We start from the raw sequence: 20,933 nt of genomic DNA on the forward strand, positions 1-20,933 counted from the left end.
TCTCATGGCTAGATTCGGTATGTACGGTCAGGGCTTTACACTGGCCCATTACTGACATTTTTACTCGGCATTGCCAGTACAGATCAAATTTTTGCCACAATTTTTTAAAGAATGAATTAACGAGGGTTATGAGAATGTTTTTAAAACAATATAAAGATTTGAGGCAGATTAGTGACAAAATCCACTTAGAAGAAGTCATAATACTGATACATCATAATTAATTTTGACCGAAGACTAAAGTAATTACTTTTAAAATCATTTTTGAAATTGTTGCATAAATTCTCGTTCTTACACATGTGGCTCGACTTTTCATATTGTGTAACATTCATATTTCCTACGCCAAGCCAGTCACCAGGGGAAGATGTTTTTAGTGTGCACGGGGACACATTAACATTTGTCAACTCATCTTTTTCTTTGGCTGTCAGTAAAAACTGCATTGCCTTCTATTTTTTCTGGCACCTATTTTTCTTTTTCTTAATTTAAGTGAGATTTTTTCACACAGAAAATTGTAAAAAGTCTCATGTTTGTCCACTCTGCTGGCCATTGCCAAAATGAATAAAATGAATTTAGTGGCATAAGGATTCTGAATTTGACACTGACTTAAAAAATATTAATAATAGTTTGGTCCATGAAAGAAAATGTTAGCTGAACCTGAACCATTTCAGTTGTCCAACATACACTACCCCCAATATATAAGACATATAAGACATACATTAAGTTAGGTAGTCAATTGTTCTGAGCATTACAGTGATGCAGTAGGACAAGGTCTTCTTTGTTCTTGTAGAACAGTAGGAGCAACCATCTTACACCAAATAATAAAGGTTTGTTGCAAAGGTGTCTGGATTGTTTACCCGTTGATCTACATATTTTGCATAAAAAAAAAAACATAAGTGGGTTAGCTCCCAGGTGCATCAGTGGTGCACACATATATTAAGCAGCTGATTCACAAATTAATTTTATAATGTTTTAAATTATAAGATCAAGTACTCACTATTTTGGTGTGTGTGTGTGTGTGTGTGTGTGTGTGTGCGTGTGTGTGTGTGTGTGTGTGTGTGTGTGTGTGTGTGTGTGTGTGTGTGTGTGTGTGTGTGTGTGTGTGTGTGTTTAAAAAACTGCACAGCTTGCACTCACAAGGACAAAATTAGTACACAAACATGCATAAGAACACTTTTCAAGTTATAATATTGCCAGCAGGAGTTGGAGCCTTTTCAGAGAAGGAGAAAGTAGCAACCATTTGAATTAACCTCATTTACTTGTGTTAGACAGTTCTTCACACTGCACAACTCCTCTGCAGGATCATTACTTTAATGATCACAATATGGATATGTTCAAATTCAGGTACATATCATTTGGTCGATCATGGCCTTCAGTGAGTGTCAGAATGTGAGTGAAGCAGGCAATAAGGAAATGCATTACCTTTGATGTACATTTTATAAAGAATAAATTAAAATATGAATTTAGTGAAAATTACTTGTATAAATTCCACAAATAAAAATTTAGATGAACTGATACAGATCAATGAATTACAAAAATTTTAAGCTCAGTACAGGATTAAAAAATGTATAAATTTAATGAGGAACAGAGTTCAAGTCAAACACTTGACAACAGGGAACAAGAACATGAACACTGAATACAGACATGGATGTTCTGTCAGGCAGAAGTATAGAAGAGGTAAGTTTCTTTTACCCAAAGTTGTCACATGTCTACCTATAGAAGATTATAATTCTTGTTCTAATTTTCTTTTTTAATTCTTTTTTTTAACCATACTTTTGTCTTGTTTGCAGCATCCTACAGCAGATTATAATACATTTGGAGAAAATCATTTTATTATAGCTATGTTTTATATTTTATTTCTCATAAAATAAAATAAATAGATGAAACAACTATTTTAAAAAATACAGACATAGGTTTCCATAAAAGCTTTTGCTCAAGAGATTTCTTCTAAATTCTGTGTTGATTGTGATCCATGTCAGTCTGGTGAGTCTGAGTAATTTAATCACATAAAAATGTAATAATGTCACTTTTTTTTTCTTTCTTTTTCTTCTTTTTTTATTGGGGGGGATAGGTTACAGTGCATCCTGGGAGTCTAAATGAATCAACAGCCTTTTATTATTTTATTATCTACTTTATTTGCAGTTTTTGTCAATGTCACGGTCCCTCTATGACATTTCGAACACACTTTAATTTCTCAGTTCAAAACAGTAACAAAATGCGGTCACTTTAATGTTAAATGAGTAATTAATTTGGCCTCTAGCAAACTAATTACCTTGGCAGACATTTGGATAAATGTTTGAATTTCACAATTTTGGACTGAAAGCACTTTGTTAGATTTACAATACTTACAATGAGTGATCGTAGCTTAGTGGATCAGCCTTAATTTAGACATATCTATATATTATATTCCTCAGATAATGCTTAATATTCATTCAACAAGCATTTATCACACTAAATCTGCATCGTATAGTGTCAGTAACAGTATAAGAATACAATGACTGACAACATGCAAGAAAGTGCTGTCCTGTTCATTCCCTCTTTGTCTTTCCCTTTAATGGGATTCTATCTATTGACTTGTATCACAGTTTGACAGCTCTGGGGGGTATCAGACATTTTCTTAAATTTAGTGGCAAAATAAGTTTGTAGCCAGCTCAATTCACCCGTAGCTGTCAAAAATGGAGAGTAATCACTTCTTGCTCATCAACTTCAGGCGGTTCATTCTGTGGTTCCTTCATGTTTTTTCCCCCACAGATGATTCTCTCAACACATCTCTTGGAATAAAGCTGCAGCAAATTCCTCAGAATGCTGTGAAATTAAATCTACTTTGAATTTTAAATCTGATTTCAGACAGATTTGACAGAGAGAGACATCCAAATGGTTTTGTATAGAAGGCAATGTAGTTTTTACTGACAGCCAAAGAAAAAGATGAGTTGACAGATATTAATGTGTCCCCCTGCACACTAAAAACATCTTCCCCTGGTGACTGGCTTGGCGTAGGAAATATGAATGTTACAATATGAAAAGTCGAGCCACATGTGTAAGAACGGGAATTTATGCAACAATTTCAAAAATGATTTTAAAAGTAATTACTTTAGTCTTGTACATGATTTGTAAAAATGGTGTAGTTAAATTTGATATTTAACCATAAACAGGCACAAATGCAGAAATTAATTTAATCCAGGGCTGAAAGAAAAAAAAACTAAGGTTCTGTTTTACATTGTGTGTCTACAGACTATTTTTTTACTTTTTTTTATCATTAGCAACATACATGAAATGACAGAAAACTAAGGCCTGCATAGTTCTTGCATATGGTTCTTGCATGTGTGTCATTGTTTATATATGTTTTGTGTGTGTCTGCATGAGGAAGCAAGGAATACATGTCAGTGTCTGTCTCGACGTGTCAAGGCGTTCACGACTGCTGGCACAATTGACTGTTAAGATTTCATGTTCACTGTAATATGGAGCAACACAAGCAACTCAAACATTTCCAGGAGTCAAACGTTGTAGTAAAAAGTGCCATTCAAATTTAATCCTGGCTGCAATGAAATATGCAAACACCCAGTCTTTTCTGGAGACTGGTCTAATAATTTATTTTATGTTTCTGACTGTGTTTTTTTTTTTGTTTGTTTGTTTGTTTGTTTGTTTTATTCAATGTAATGTTAGCAAATTATATTTAAAAAAATGCTTGGGCTTACAGAAAGTCAAAAAGAAAGGTATGACACCAGCACTATAACTCGTGGTGTGGAGCAAGAAACACAAGAAAAGTTGCAGCAGGGATTATCCAGCACCCTTCGGAGAAACCATTGTGAGGTTTAATTGTAGGTATTAGACGCTGCCGCTGATGATGCAGATGTGAAACTTGGATGGAAATCTTGCAGATTTTTTCTGGCTAAAACTCTCTTCTTCATTTTCTGTTCTGAACTTTACTTTTAACCTTAGTTAAATAAACTCTTTTTAGCAAAAATCAGTATTATAAACTGATGCTTGATCATTTACGAAGCTTTGGCCTCTTTACCTGCAAGGCAGTTTCATTTTAACAGCATTATATTGTACCTTGTACATGTGTGTGAATGTGTGAACACATGTTGGAAAACACAAACAGTTTAATCATGCTTGCAAATTCTAATGCAGTGTTTCAGAGCAGCAGCCCAGCACACTAAGGCCTGTGTGGGGAGCCTAGACTCCCAGCAGTGTCTCACATGAGCAGTCCAGTAAAATTAGTTGATGATTGATCCCACTCTTCTGGGAGTGTAGTGTTTTTTTTTTTTCTTTCTTCTAAATAGATATTGTATTCAAATAGAAAATCAACTATTGGCTTTGTAATCCCTTCACAACTGATCAAGAAAAGTCAAGTGTCGTATTTGTTGGTGTGCCACGCTTATCTCTCGGGGTCCCAACAGACCTAACTTGTCAATGTCTGTAGCTTCAAGCTACGCTTAACGGTCTCTGATATTAAAAAGCGCTATCTCTGAGGTGGCCATTTGGGGAGACAGGTTTCTTTTCACTTCAACAAAGAGGCTCTTTGCCATCATATTGAGAGTATTTTCCCATGTCTAGCTGAATGCACTTGAAAGTACTATTTGTAGTGTTTATCACAAAATCTACATTTCATTCTGTTCCTCCTGCGTGTAGCTTTATTGAAAATGTTCTTTAAGGTGTCTGTTTTGTACTGTTACTTTTGTCATAATTTATTTTGAGCATTGTCAAATGTGAAATTTCAAATAAATACATTATCATAATTATTACTTATGAAACTTAGTGCTGTGCTGTAAGATTGTAATGATGTGCTCCAATCATTTTGATGAAATGCAAAGGTTTCCTCAGTCTCATGAAACCCAGCCTTAAAATCAACTGCCCCGCATGCACCAATTAAGTAGTAATTACAAAAGCACCCAGTTTTATCTCTACTTGCGTGAGTTCAGTGGTCTGTTATGTACTTATTAAAGTGAATTATCTCTGATAATCATTCTAATCGGGGTTCAGCTCATGTTAGCAGACTTCCTGCTGGGTGCTAATGTCTAATTACACTGGAGCACGTCTTGATGGGAAGGGTGCCCCGCAGCCTTCCAGCTCCATGTTCTGCTATGTCTCTCTATTTTTTCCTAATCACACACTGGACTGTCAAGTACACAATCACTAATGATAAGCTGTTGATCAAAGCAACTACAGAGAACTGATCAAAAAGACTGAAAGATGGATGGAGGGAGTGCATTCCTGTTAGATCATTTTCTGTTTTTTTTTTTTTTTCCCTGAAGATGACCTTGAAACCTGAAAGAGGAGTTAGCTGTATAGTGTGCAGCTTTATCTACATTAGTTCTATGTGTGTGAATGTGCCCATCTGTAAATGTGCACTCACAAGATAGAGGTAGGCAGGGTAGGTTAATCTAACAAATGTTTCTAAAGACAATTAATAGGCTGCCCATAAAAATTACACTTGAAGCGGTTTATATATATATATATATATATATATGTGTGTGTGTGTGTGTGTGTGTGTGTGTGTGTGTGTGTGTGTGTGTGTGTGTAAAGCATTCCCTAAAAATAACGATCCTTGCAAAAAATGAAAGAAAAAGACAGTGTATTTTTACATTTATGCATACCATCCATCATTACCCAGACATGTGCTTCATTGCTTATTAAAAAATACTAGAAATATGGGTCTTATATTTAAAATGTTTCATCCAGGGTTGAGATTTGTGTTTCACCTCCTGTTGTCTTTCATAAAATAAATTGAGTGGAAATCCACCTTCAAGGTTGGTCATTACTGGGGGTAGGTAGAGTGATTTCATGGCAGCAGATTGGAAAATGGCCCTTTGTAGCAACTCCATTTACATAGAGAAATGCTGATGGTTCACAATAACAAATGTGCGATCGTCAACAGAGAGCTGCTCTGCCTGTTGTCTTTCACTGACACTTGATAGTAGTGCATGTACAATTATGCATAATGCACTAATGGCGGTTTCTCATAACTGTCAGAGAAGCTGTGGGTAAAGTGTTTCCTTTGCAGACAACTTGATGCTACGTCTACCGCCGTTTGATTCTGCTGACGCAAGTATCCTTGACAACAAAATAGTATTGTATCAGCTGAACGTCTGCCTCGACCACCCTTGCAAAGTTATTGAGAAAAAGACAAAGTTTCAGAATTGTTTATTTAGAAAGTGGAGTGTCATAAGTCTAACTAAAACGCAGTCATCTTAACAGCGAGGGAAAAAAAACAGTTTGATTTCTGTTAAATGTTTGCAATAAGTACGTTTTGTTTTTGACAAAAGAGTTTCTTTTTTTTTTTTCTTCTTTCTTTCTTTTGACAGACTTAAATGCGGATGTTTCTGGAAGTGTGGGGTGTGAAGCAGACATCAGCAGAACGTTAAAGTATTTATGGGGATATATATTTCATGCTGACTGGTCCATAAGGATTACAGCAGGACACATTAATGGGAAGAAGGAACCATTACAACAACAAGCTGATGAAAAATTAATTATGTTTTCTTGCTTAACTCTGTTAACTATGTCAGAATGTAATTAGCAACAACATTTACAGCTTGAATTATACTGAATTGTTCAAATATTATGTCAGTAATTATAGCATCAGTTGTACTGTTGAATTGTCTTTTTTACTCAACAATGTAATTAAACCTATAGGATTTCTAAAGCTCACTAGCTTTATGACTTAAAACTGTTTTGAAAGTTTGTTTTGGAGTTTTAATTGGAAATTCAATGTCTATAAAAATACCAAAACTCTGTATAGTATTCTGGGGAAAAAAAAGAAAAAAGTATTAATAAAGGCCTTACATTGATATTTGAAACTTGGAACTGGGGGGAGATCAGTGTTTTCTGTTAGTGGGAAACACATCAATTTAGAGAGCTAGGATCATTTATTGTCTATTATAGTTTTACCTCCTGTTTTCCCTCTTATTTGTGTTATTCTTGGAAAATGCTCTTTGAACACGCTGGTTTCTGATTAATGTATTGGTCACACAACACTGAATGGGGAGCTTAATTTTCTCTCTAGTTTTGCTTTGTTAAATCTGAGACTTTGTAGACGCATAGGAATTCCTCTAAACATAGTCTAAATCAAATAATTTCAATCAATCTAGGTTCAAAGTTATAAGTGCAACTTTGGTTGCCACACATTTCCTTTGTACGCAATAAGAAATAGGGAAAAAGCAGAACAATAAAAGTGTTTTAGTTAAGTTTTATTGAATTCATGTGGGGATCTGAGTGTTTTAATCATTGCCTCAGGAATTTACCAGCAAATGTCTCATGAAGTCAACAGTCACACAAAAAGCACTCTGAGTAGCTCTGCCACAAAATCACTGAATAAGAAAGATGTGTTCCACACACTGTGGTGCTTACAAGAAAATGTTATTTATTTATTCAAGCCCTCCCTGGAGCCCGTCTCCAAAATCCAAAAGCAAAACTCTAGGGGGTGTGATGTTTCTCAGTTGTTTCTACTTCACTGTTTGCAGTTCAGATGAATTTCTCTGAAGATTTATTCTTCACAGCTAATCACTTGTTACTTGAATCGAATGAGTACAGTAGGTCACACTTGATACACTTTACACAGAGAGAAAATAACCATGAATCGTCGCCTGCCGTGAGGTGATTCTGTCCAAAAGTGATAGGATTTCAAAGAATCTCTCCCAAAATATGACAGCACATCATTGCTTTTTTAATTCAAGATTAACTTTTTGTGTCTCCAGCTCTGAAGGTTAGTGTCTGCTCCCTTTTTCTCAGCTTACTGTTTCTTTCTCTCGCTCTCCGCCTCATATGTTATGCTCGTTCGGTGCCATCAGTTACATATCTGCCAAACATCACACGTCGTCAACTTGCTTCCAATGACATCCCACTGTTCTGACCATTGATTGGCAGGTCAAGCAGCGAGCACAAGCAGGAAATCAATAGCAGAGGACCTCTAGACAGAACAGGGGGAGTCTTCAAGGAACTGGCCCACTGGACACTGCCAATCACCAACCACAAAATGTAAGGCCAGCCAGCCATGAACAAAAGCTATCTCCAGGCAGAAACACCAACCTGGATAGTGGATGGATTTATGTTTAGGGAGAAGTTTCTCCCAAAGTCTGAGTGCATTAAAGAGGGACAGGCAAAGTTTGCTGGAAATATATTTGCATTACTTACTGTATGCTCATTTATATGCTAAAACTCAAGTGGGATCTAGGACCTTTGGGATTTGGCATTACCAAATGTAGGCTCTTTATCTTAACATGCAGTTGCACCAGGTCTGACAGTCTAAGCATGACAGAGCAAGCTTATTAGCATCTAGTCAGCCATTGCCTACCACTGGAAGACATAGTGGTTACAAATGGAGTGTACAGAGTTATATTCACCCTCTAGCCTCCTTAGAATATGGCCTGAGGGACCCTTGAGGCTTTGTGCAGTAATGCTTTGTCTTCCTTGGTGATGCGTTTCCCATTTCTCTCAGACACGCTTTGGGTGCTGCTGGCACATCACCAAAACAAACACTCAGCTGACACCAGTTACAATTATTCTAGAGCAGATTCTAAATAAAATGTGGAAAGCAAATGGTAAGACTATAAATTTTGTACCAACACTGAGAAAGCAGAATTGTGTCTTAGGCTCCTGGGTTGCCCAAAGGAATTTAGCCCTTTTTTTTCCACAAGAGAGCATAATCTTCTCTTTGGGACATATTTTCATGACTGTTTTTTGGTAAATCCAAGATCACTTTGCGTCCTATTGTCCTTTATTTGCTGAGTGTTAGTTGTGTTCCCCTACCCTTGCACTCTCATCCCCAGATGCTCCCTCTCTCACTACAATCAGTGACCTTTGAACCTGGTCATTTATCTCTGGTCAAAGTCGATTGAGATGATTCATTGTACACATTCCTCAAGGGTGTGAACTTGATGAATCAATGAAACAAAGAATATTGTCCATGGAACATACAGTTTCAGCAAAATTTCAGACACTTTCATCCAGATGATCATAAACATGCTTTTCTGAGATAAGTGCAGTTTGATCTTAAACATCATGCTAGTTAAACTTTTTACATTTTGAATTTGTGTGTTAGATTTTAGGTTTTGGTGAAGTGTAGAGCAGTTAAAGCTTTTTGTTTTGCAGACAGACAAAGCATAATTAGTTTGGACTTCATTCTGAAATTGGCACGTCCAAGAGGTTTATTTGTTTATCAAGTCTATTCCTTTCCAATAAGAATAAAAACGCTGCGACCTTGCTTCCGGGCGCTGGCAGTTGTTGAATCATTTGAACATGTTTCAGCTCCTGTCACCTTGGGTCCCTGCCATGCACCTGCTTTTCCCAATGCAACTGACAAAAAATAAATAAACAAGAAAAATAAATAAGTAAATAAAGAAAGAAATAAAGACAGAACCTGCATTTCCATGGTTACCATTGGAATTAAAAATGCATCAAAACTTTCCAATGCAAAAGGAGAAAGAAGCAATGACAGTGGGTGATAGCATGTTCTCTGTGGATACCTGACAGAAGTGTTCCACATTACGGCAGTGTTCAACACAACTGCTCCCTCGCAGGTATTCACTAGTGTACTAACAATCACATACACATCATCACCCTCACCTCACCTCTTGTGTGCACTGAACAATGGAACAGCACTCAGCATAAATTCTGCTGTTGCTGACAATGACTTCTCGCCTGCCTCTGCCTATCTTTTTATGATCTTTTGTGTCTATAGTACTAATGCTCTATGGATAGATGTACTCTGAGCTCTTGCCTTCACCCAACATTTCAAATGTGGATGTTTGTGAAATGGACCGGAATAAAAAGAAAAAAGAGCCTGTCTTATTTCCACTTCTTGGCATCTTCGTCTTTTACTTCTGTTTTATTTGCTTCTCTCACACTCTCCCTGAAGATTAATAATAAAATGACCAGAGATTGGAAAGGGTTATAAAAAAATAAATAAAAAATATAAACAGCCTTTGAATTGCGTAAAAGAACACCGACTGAAACAAAAAGGTCTCACTTTGCCAGTGAAACTGTAGCATAAGCTGTTTACATAGCAATTGGAGAGGTTGCAAACCTCAATTTCTTGCTCAACTCTTGTTAAAGGTTGGAGATTTTTGGTTGTAGAGGCCCTCTACTCTGCATTGATCTGAGGGTATTCCTAAATAAACTAATCATGAGAGCATCCAAAGCTCTGAATGGAAAACTAAACTTGCAGCATATGACATGTCCTAGAATACCTGCATCTTTTTTTTATTCTCTCTCCTGGCATAGTGTGTACTATTTCAGGCTGGCACATCAAAATATGCCATTGTCCTACTTCCCAGTGTCACAGTGCATCAGCCATCCAAAAAAATCTGTCAGTTTATTAGATTTGCTCCCAAGATTAGAACATCCTGATACAATAACTCCTTAGTCTCATTGCCATGTCCAGTGTGTGCAACAGGTATCAAATGACAGATGCCGCTGGTGTTAGCTGCCAATCACCTATGGTTATACTTTTCTTCTGCCTGTGGAGACACAACCTTGTTTTAACTGTGTTTTTTCTTCTTACACAGGTTTGATCGAGCTGATGCAATCCTGTTTGAAGTACAGTCAGCTCAAAACACAGTATGTAAAAGCCTGCATAACGTGTCTGTAAATGCTCAGTGAGATGCTTATTTTTAATAAAGTGTGTTCCCAGTCGGGTTGTTACAGCAAGGGAACAGCAGGGAATTTAGGTAGCTCAACAGCACAGTAGGAAGTTTTACCGCTCTTTTCCAGCTGAGCCAGGGTCGAAGAATATTGCCATCATAGAGAATGAGGCCTAGCAGGGTGTTTTTTTGTAAGGAAGTCCCTTGTACCTTATCCAGTCATAGAAGCTGGTCTGTTATTTTGGACAGGGGGCAGCATGTGAGGCTCAAGCATTGGTAGACACCTGTGTGCTTGGGAGCCCCTGCAGTGAAGCTTTGGAGAGCAACAGAGTGTAGACAGCCAGAGCCAGAAGCCCAATCATTGTTCATTTCTGCCATCTGTTACCAGCAATGAACTAAGTTGGAAAAAGCCTGATAACATGGAAACATATTTCCATGTTCCAAAAACCAAACTATGCCCCTTGAAATCTGGTGTAAAGGCTTAATACAGTTATTATTTTGCATTTTTTTAACATTCAACATTGTGTTTGTTCACATTGTATAGCATTCCTTGTTGCTGGCCTATTGCAAAAGTCCTGTTTTCCAACTTGAAATAGTGTGTATATGGAGCAATGAGCACTTTTAAAATAACTGTAACTGAAAAAGTTCAATGTCTCTTTTCAATAATTTGTATATGTGATGTGATAAATACAGACATAAGCGTGTGATAATGATCTTAGCCTGTCAGCAACAACTACACGCACTTCTCCCTTATCACAAATGATTGTCACATGTTGCTTTAATCCAGTTGCTTAGTAGTTCAAGCTCAAACTATGTCTGGTTTTAAATTTTTTGAAACATTTTTTGTAAATTTTCATTTCCATTTGATAAAAATCTTTATGAATGAATGTTTTGTTTTTGCAAAAGAGCCCTGGCAATAGTGGGGAAAAAAAATAAATGAATGACTCACATTGTTTACAATGTATGCGTGAGGTCAAACACAATAATAAAAAAAAAAATGGAAATATCTGTAAAGCTAACAAACTAAAGTTTAAACAACACTATCACTGGCAATCACCAGCTAGAATTTGGGACAAATTAGTTATTAATCAGAAGTTTCTGTGGTACAGCTTGTTTGTCGTGTGCCAGAATGAGTGTGACACAGCTTGAAATACGATTATACAATACATTCACACTCTTTCTGCTTTTGTTTCTTCTCTTATCCAAGAGAAATGGATTAATAAATTAGAAATACTGGAGCAATTATTGTAAGAATTTTAATAGTGCCAGTTTGTTGGGGTATATTCTTTGTTCTTTGCAGATTTTACATCATGTTAAGACATTACACACCACCAGTTCCTCTTTTTACCATCAAGATTTTTTAATTCCCTTTTTTCTTTCATTTGTAGTAAAAATGGGTGCTGTGTAATAAAATAAAATCTCATGAAAATATATTTTAATCCACAAAGACAGCCAATTGTATGGTTGTATTGGTACAAAAGAATCACAGTTATATGTGCAAACAGTACATGCCTTAATACCATCACATTTGCAAACTAGTGACACGGTCTTAAATCTGTGGCTAATGGGCTAATCGCTAAATAAAGCAAAGTCTCTTTCACTGGTTTGCCAGAAAATCATCAGTTAAAAATGTTAAAGAAGATTTAACAGCAGTTCAAAAACATCCCTTTGACAAGTCTTCCTCGTTGACTGGGGTGATGTTCTGGATAACAGACTTCTCTTTTTCTGCTTTAACTTCGATGTAGCAGCGTCATGTCATTAAAAAAAGCAAAGTCATTTTTTGTTTTTGTCATTTGCTTCTCTTATTCCCAACTTTCCTTAACATTTCCCTTGTTGCTCTACAGATTCATAGTTAAAGTAATTACTGGGTTCTACTATATCTCAAATTCAATAAATACTGTAAATATCTTTTTTAAAAAAAAACCTATGCATTGGTGAATCTTCTTTGATAGCTGATCACTTAATTGGCAAACTGCTGCAGGACTATATTGGACAACATAGTTTGTTTTCTTATTTAAAATATTGAAAAAAGAAATGTTGATAGTAGATTGTGTAATGATAAAATATTTTCCCTATGTAGCAAAACAATTTGACTGTTCATACACTGTTAAAGAAGACCTTGATTCAAAGTGTTGGCAAATAGTTTCTTCACCTAATTGGCCTTGTTTATTAATAAGTAAGTCAAAAAGCATTCATTTTGACAGGAGGGTGAGCTTCTTACTGTGCACCAGCTAGACTTCACGCTGTTTGCTGCATACAGGACTCTTGCTGTGTAGCAGTGATTGCAACATATCCTTGTGATTACTGTCAGTGAATGTTATTAGGTGTTTTCTGATTGGGCTTCCATCGGCTGCAGGGTTCAGTCTACAGGCTTCATGGGAATATGCAAAGCACATTAGCAAGTAAACTCCCATCTTAAATACAATGCCGCCACCACTTCTGCTTTGCCTTTGTGGGCATAATTTGACACAGATGCTGGGTCTGTCACAAAACCAGTGGAAAACGTATTAAGGATGGAAAAGCCAGCATGTCCCTTCACCCAAAAACAAAGCTTTTTGAGGTTTGTGGTGCAATCACCAGAGGATGCCACTTGATTTTTTTCTCAAAACCATTGCCTAGTTTTCCTTTCTTTGTATGACTATGGAATCATTGGACTGAAAGCACGTTTTTGAACGCTCTTTAATAATATGGCTTTTGGAGGTTCATTATTTGTTTTGGAAGATGATAGCTTTGGGTTGATCCTCTTGTCAAACTCCAGTAGTTTCATCTACTAGGTCACATTCGACAGAAAAGAATCCAGTCCATTTTATTTTGTCTTTATTTTTGAGCTATTGTTTGCAGTATTGTACTCTAACAGGTTATTTCATCATCTTTAACTCAATAACTCCGCTGTTTTTCAACCTCCACACGCATTTCTCAGAAGATAATACACACAGTTAAGTATACTTCTAACACTTATTCCTTCGTAGGGTTTGTGGTGTGCTTCACATTATTTAAAGACGAGGCCAGTATAGACAACTCAGAATCAACATTTACACACCAAAAGACTAACGGTGTCTTACATGAGATTTACCTTTTGTAATAGCATTACAAGGGTAATTGTCTCTCTAACAAATTCAGATATTTGTTTCCACCATCGTCTCATCTATCAAGTTTATTCTTCACTTCCTAGACATAATGCTGGGCCTTCAATCTGAAAGCAATTTAGTCCATTAACTTGGTGTTCAGGAGGCCAATGAAACCATATGCAACTACTCTCTGGCCATCATACGGAACTATAGGGCAATTTGTTTGTTAATAGTGTGGGCAGTGTTTCTCAGATTTGGAAACAGAGCATTTCAGACAATAATGCAAACAACAACAGGATGTATGTGGGGATTGGGACAATCCTCAATGAACAGGAGGAAACATTTATGAGATTTCTACACGGTTAATCAGCCGGGTTATGTTCTACACTTTAAGCTCTCTAATTAGTTAGGCATTTATTCTGTTGAACTGTTGTTTTTAAGTTTTCTGCAGCATACAGTGCACTGTCTGCAACTGAAAGACTTGACTCAGAAAAATTCACTGAAGCATCCACTGCTTGATATGATGTAAAAAGAATTTTACAAAAAATTCCAACACGAAGCGATGACAAATGAAGGGAAAAAATCTGAAATCTTGGCTCCATAAAGTCTGGGTATCGAGTGGATCTGTTATGCTAGCATAACATCGCCATCAAAACACCAACTGAGGGAATATTCTGTGAGAAATACAGTGCTTTCAACAAAATTGTCATAGAATAAATTGTAAGATATATTCAAGCTTTATTTAGGTGGAAGATGGTGGTCCACCAATTTGAGACAGCCTTTTCCTTTTATCTCTCACTTATCTGTATATCCCTTTGATAAATCTTCTATTTGTTTCCTTCTTTTTGAGCCTATAAATTTAACGAGTGATCTTCTTTTGGAGCCCAGCATGGTTGGACCAGTGAACCTGCTCTCAGTGCTCATGTTCATCACTTTAAGGTAGGTAAATGAAAACAGATCCGACTTATGGCATTTTTTATTTGAGACCTTATACTCGGTTGTTATTAAAATGAAGTGTTTTCTATCATTACATCCACTTATTAGAAGAAATGACTTCATGAACCTACTGTATATACTGTATTAGATGATCATCTCTATTAAATCTAATTGTGTAATAAACAGAGATTTCCAGCTTAGGTTTAGTGTCTTGATAAATAGGTTTATGTGGAATAAAGACCATACGCATTTGAGAATTACTGTATGCTGCTGTTTGAGGTGTCTCCACTGCACTTTATCCAGCAACTCCAACATCAAACATGCAATAACAATTTAGCCTCAGTGTATGAGTATGATCTGTGTGCTCTGGTCTTCGCGTAAAGGATGTTTCAGTGCTACAGACACAGTTGAAGCTTTCAGGTAAGGAATCATAAATCACCAACCTTCTTCTGACATTAACTTTTTTGTCAATGCTACTGTCTCCAGTTTGTCTGCAGACTGAAAGATTTGAGAGCCACTTTTTATTTGCACGCTTTTAACTGCCCAGCTGGGGTAATGGAGCTGGTTGTATGCAAGCAATTAACGCAACCACAATGCCAAAAGTGGTGATTTGTCATACACAAGTGATACAAAATCATTAAATGGAATGTAACGTTCCTAAACCGTCCAGTCTTGTTGATGTTGGGATACTGTCTGTCTTTGGGTTGTGCTATAGTCTTGCCTACGTTCTCCTTTCCATTATATATACATAAAATGTTGACATTTTTCATCTTATTTTTGATATCTGTGTAATATGTGGGCAAACCACAACACCGCTGCAATGACCTACATATGTATTCGTCCTCATGATCTTGTCATACAAAGTTTCTTCCCTTTATCTGTAATTAAATTGTAGATATTGGTTATTATTTTAGAGTTTTTGACTGTCGTCTGTTTTGACATTATAAGCAACAGTGCTGCTAGTTTATTAAACCTCTAATTTTAACTCCCTGGACTCCCTATCTCCTGTCTACTCTTGCCCTTAATATGAAGGCATTTCAATAGCAATGAACCCCCTAGGCTGACAACCATGAGATTAGTATGAATGTATTACCCCCTTGGGTGCCATAGCCTGTAATAAGTTCCCCATTAATAGTATCCGTTGGGGAAAATTTGTTTAGGCCTTAATTACATATCATTAAAATTGGTCTTGATTCTCTGAGATTTAAGCTTAGAATTAGACTGCACAATTTCTACCTTCTTTGCCTTTGGCCATTCGGCAAATTTATGTTTCTTTGCTCCCTGCTCAAGCGTGATTTTCACAGCCTCAAAGATTGCAGTAATATTTTGCTGTTTGTTGGAACAAACCTGGAATTTTAATTCACATTCTTTTTATTCATCTTTATTTGTGCTTTAAATGTTCTGTATTTTTCTTCTTTGTAAAGATTGGCTTTATAAATATCTTTTCCCTCTGTGGAGCTGCAACAGAAATAATTCTTTGAGCGAAAAAAAAGAAAAAAAAGACAATACTGATCTAAACCTTTTAGAGGCTTAAGTTTAACACTGCTTTCTTCAGGGTGAACATTCCATTTGCATGACCAGAGTGTGAAACAAAAACCTGGTTGTACGTCACTGGTCTTTACGTGTCAGGACAGCTGTCAGTTCACAGTGGAGTTCACATCTGACTTTGACTGAAAGGTACAGAAAGGACCGGTATGTTCCAACATCTCATCATGCCAAAACAAATTTAAAAGCTTGTGAATTGAAATACTTCTGTCATTAGGCTCTTCTGAGGTGCATAACAATGACCATTAATATTTTAATTAAATATGTTTCCACCGGTTCGAATCTCGGCTGGGGGGAGGTTCGAACCTTGAGGGTGGTGGCCTTTCTGTGTGGAGTTTGCATGTTCTCCCCGTGTATGCGTGGGTTCTCTCCGGGTTCTCCGGCTTCCTCCCACCGTCCAAAGACATGCATGTTAGGTTAATTGGACACTCTAAATTCTCCGTAGGAGTGAGTGTGTGTGTGAATGGTTGTTTGTCTCTATCTGTGTTGGCCCTGCGACAGACTGGTGACCTGTCCAGGGTGTACCCTGCCTCTCACCTGTTAAAATGCTGGGATAGGCTCCAGCTCACCCGCGACCCGAAATGGAATAAGCGGTCAAGATAATGGATGGATGGATGGATGGATGGATGTTTCCAAATAGCAACAGAACATTATGTAACATGTTATGGCTGGAAATTAAATTTTACTCTTGATGACATTTTTTTTTTTTATCTTTGCACACAATAATGCTTTCAATTATTAATTTATTAATACATGAAGGGTGCTCAGAGTAAAGTTGATGCTCCTCCACAAAGAAAGGAGCCAGATGAGGTGGCTCAGGCATCTGGTCAGGATGCCTCCTGGATGCCTCCCTAGTGAGGTGTTTTGGGCACGTCCCATCAGGAGGAGGCCCTGGGGAAGATGCTGGACACGCTGGACAAACTACATCTTTCCGCTGGCCTGGGAACACGTCAGGATCCCCCCGGATAAGCTGGCAAACGTGGCTGGGGAGAGGGAAGTCTGGGCTTCACTGCTTAGAAAGCTGCCCCTGCAACCTGACCCTGGATAAGTGGTGGAAAATGGATGGATGGGTGGATTTTTTTGTAGGCATGGTATTTAAATTTTCATAGATTTTTTTTTTTTTTTTTTTTTTTTTTAATTTGGCACTTTCCAGGAAACCTTTACATTCACCTGCATGTGACTGTTTCTTTGCTACTTCGTCTCCACTTCACTGTTCATCTCAATAAAACTGAAGAAGTATTAAAGTAGTTCAGGTGTTTTATTATTTTTTTGCTCAAAGATAGATGGAAAGCTGTTTAATCATAAAGTTTTACATCTATAAATAAATCCCTTTCTTCAGCAATGTTCCTAAATGTCTGGTTTTTACCACCTGTTAAAATTTATCCAGTAACAACACCTGTAATATCTGCAGTGTATGGAGTGATATTTACATATCCTGATAGCATTTAGCATGAGAGCAGTGCTCAGACAGTAAGCTTGTTCTCATAACGAGCAGTCTGACAGCTGTAACCTTTTCACAGCTTCATTCCCACACACAGACTACCTGTAGAGCTGTTTTCTTGGCAATGTATTGTGCTTTATTAAAGATTCAGAGCCAAGCCATCACTACTTTTTTATGCTGTTTTGAGATCTTGTCTCTAGCAAGTAAAGGCACATATTTGAGGAGAAAAACTGGGTTTTACAAGGTTCAAGAGGGTAAAGCAGAACATTTTGACTTTTTGTGATAGAGATGGCTGTTTTCACTGGCCCTGCCTCCTTGGTTAGAAACCTGGGAATGGCAAGAGTTCACTGACTCGATATGCCGATGATTTATCAGACTACTGGGACCATTTGGGCTTGTAAAACATGAGGTGAAGCCAAGACCATTAAGCTATGTAATCAGCCATGGTGAGCCTGATACGACACTCACTACTTCAATGCTTTTATGGTCCAATGACCAAAGCACATACTTGTTGGTTGTTACTACTACTCTTTAAAAAATTTTCTGTTTGTCTGAGCGACTATTTCCTCTTTTCCAAAGCTTTTTGTATGCTCCATTTGTACAATGTACAATGGCTGTACAAATGGAGCATGTGTGGGAACCAAAATGCTCTCCTAAAGGCACTTTTTTAATGCATATCGGCTTGTTGATTTTAATAGTTTAGTTTTGGTGTAATAGCACAGCACAAGAGACCTTTTTGTATAAAAGCCATATAATGTTCACCACATGTGATTGTGTATCATGCTTCTGCATGGGAAAAAGATAATCTTATCTAATAATGGCTTAAAAACAACAACTAGATTATTTTTGCAAGCTTCCAGACCTAAGCGTATTGTGCTTGGTTTACTGGTTCAGACGTTGCTAATATTCAGACGTACTGGTTCAACAGTATCAGAGGCTGCTCCACAACTTTTGTTTTTTTTTTCCAACAGGGACTGTATTGACTTATTTCTTTTAATGATGTCTCTCAGGGAGATGATTTGTCTGCAGCTAAAGGGTAGACACTTTAACTGTTGCAATGTGTTTTTTTAGCTTCATTACTGTAACGTAATGGTTTACCTTTTGTGGAAAGACATCAGGGCAATGGTAATTTGTCAAATAAGTTTTCATCTTGCCAGACAAGATTAATTTCCACATCCCATAGTATTTCCCTAAAGATTTAACTTTTCAGTAAGCAAGCTGCGGGTCATAAAGCTATTCGGCTAGACCAGAATAAAAAGAAAACTACGGCATACAGCCTTTACAGTACAGTAAAGCATAAAATAAATGCCCCCTTGTCACTTATGTCTAAAGAGCTGCTTTTATTCTTTGTAAAAGAAATGGAAAAACACTAGGTCTTCAAAGTTTAACCATTTGTATTTTATTTGTCCTTAGTATAAACTTTAAAGGAATGTGTAGCTGTAGATGCCAAAGTGTATTTTTAGCCAAACTTTTCATAACATTGTGTTCATTTCCTGAATAAACAACTGGATAAGATCTTAGATAACTTGGGTGACTTAGGTCTAGATGTCTTTATGCATAATGCATAGTGAGACTATGTGCAAGTATTACATATTTCAGACGTATCTTTGTGTTGTTTCTTAGTGCTGGCTGCTGATGACACAATTAGCTAGAGATTAAATAAAACATAAGACATTTAATCAGGAAATAAATTGCTTTATATTTCTTGCCATTGTCTTTGTTTTTTAAATATACCACCTAATTTGTAAAAGCTTATAAAATATCTTTTAGATTAACCTCTTTAGGATAACTAATATGCCTTTTAAGGTGTCCTATCTGCATCAGTGGCATTTAGGTTTTTTTTTAAGTGCATTTTAAATTGTGTTTCAGTATTATAATCTCTTTGAAGTTCAATGTTTGTTGTGAAATTTAAGCAATGATCATTTACAGACACGTGGCTTGATCTTACAAGCACAGAAGCTGTTAACGGCCGCTGCTTTGTGTCCTGAACACTGGCCTAATGCTGTCAGAAAACCTCAATGATTATACAAATTGCACTTCTGTGCTTGTCATTGACAGATGTAATGACTGGCAGATTGTGCACATGCAAACGATATCAAAGGCTATCTCTTTATTTTTGGCAAACTGAAGATAGAATTTGAGCTTTTGAAGGGGCTCCAACTCCCACAGTGATTAGGATTTTTAAAACCAGGGCTGGGAATAATTTTCATCCTTATTCTTTGTGTGATGAATTAAATCAGAATCAATACTCAATTCAAAACTATTCTTGATTTGATCAAGAAAAAGGTGACTATTTATCTCCTTCATTTTCCCACTAAGATGGATGGTGGTGAGACAGCAAGTCAGCTGCTGTGTTAACATTCGCCTACAACGGTGCAGAACAGCCTTTGTGCTGCTCTACGTCCTCAGTGGCATAACAAAATAAGTTAATGCAATCATGATGAATTGTGTGTGAAAACTTTCACCTAGAGAACATACGAAGCATCTGATGGATTGAAACTTCATATTTGTATTAACCAGCAATTTAAACTAAGTGGTATTCTGTGGTATTCACACTGTTGTTACAGCCGGGTTTTCAGTGTGTCAAAACAAGGAATGAAAGAATTATTGTGTCTTACTTTAAATACATGGGAAGTTTGATCTTTAAAACATGTTCTGCATTTGTAAAATTTTTATGTAAATTAATATTTAAGATTATTGCCATAGTTTTCTTTGGTGTGCGTTCCTTTAACTTTGAAGAAACTTTAAACTACAGAACTCATTGACTCTATTGGACTGTAAGCAATAGACAATCATATCTTGACTAGTCTTGTTTCTTGCTCTGACCCTCTCTCGGTTTCTTTTGCTCTCTTTCTCTGTTAATATCTTCTTGCGTTTATCTGAATTAGTCATGGTGCACATTTAAAAAAGCCGGTGTGTTTATATGCCCTTGCTAGCTTTTGATGTGGTGCATAAAGCAAAACTTAGCTGCAATGTTACATGCTGTTCCACAAGAAAAAGTTGTGAAGTGCTGGAAAGTTAGACACTGCTAGATGGCAACAGCTCCAGAAATGCAAAAAACATATGTCACTTTACCATCAATCGAGTCCGGAAAAGAGAGTTTTAAGACTGGAAAGTTACGTAGTGCATCTTAAATTCAGACTGGTTCATTCCTGGCCTTGTTGGAGGGGCTGTCACTGATGGTGAATCAGAGATAAACAAGTAAATGAAAGTTGTGTTTCTGACTTTTATTAGCATATTGCTACTTACTGTTTCTGATTTATCACCATTAATCATTGATGAGTGCCATTACAGCAGTTATTCCACAGCATCAGCAACTGTAAATGATTCTTGTGTGCATGCAGGGTCCAAATGATGTTTTTATTGTTT

The sequence above is a fragment of the Melanotaenia boesemani genome, chromosome 14 (assembly GCF_017639745.1).
Source record: "Melanotaenia boesemani isolate fMelBoe1 chromosome 14, fMelBoe1.pri, whole genome shotgun sequence".
Taxonomy (NCBI): domain Eukaryota; kingdom Metazoa; phylum Chordata; class Actinopteri; order Atheriniformes; family Melanotaeniidae; genus Melanotaenia; species Melanotaenia boesemani.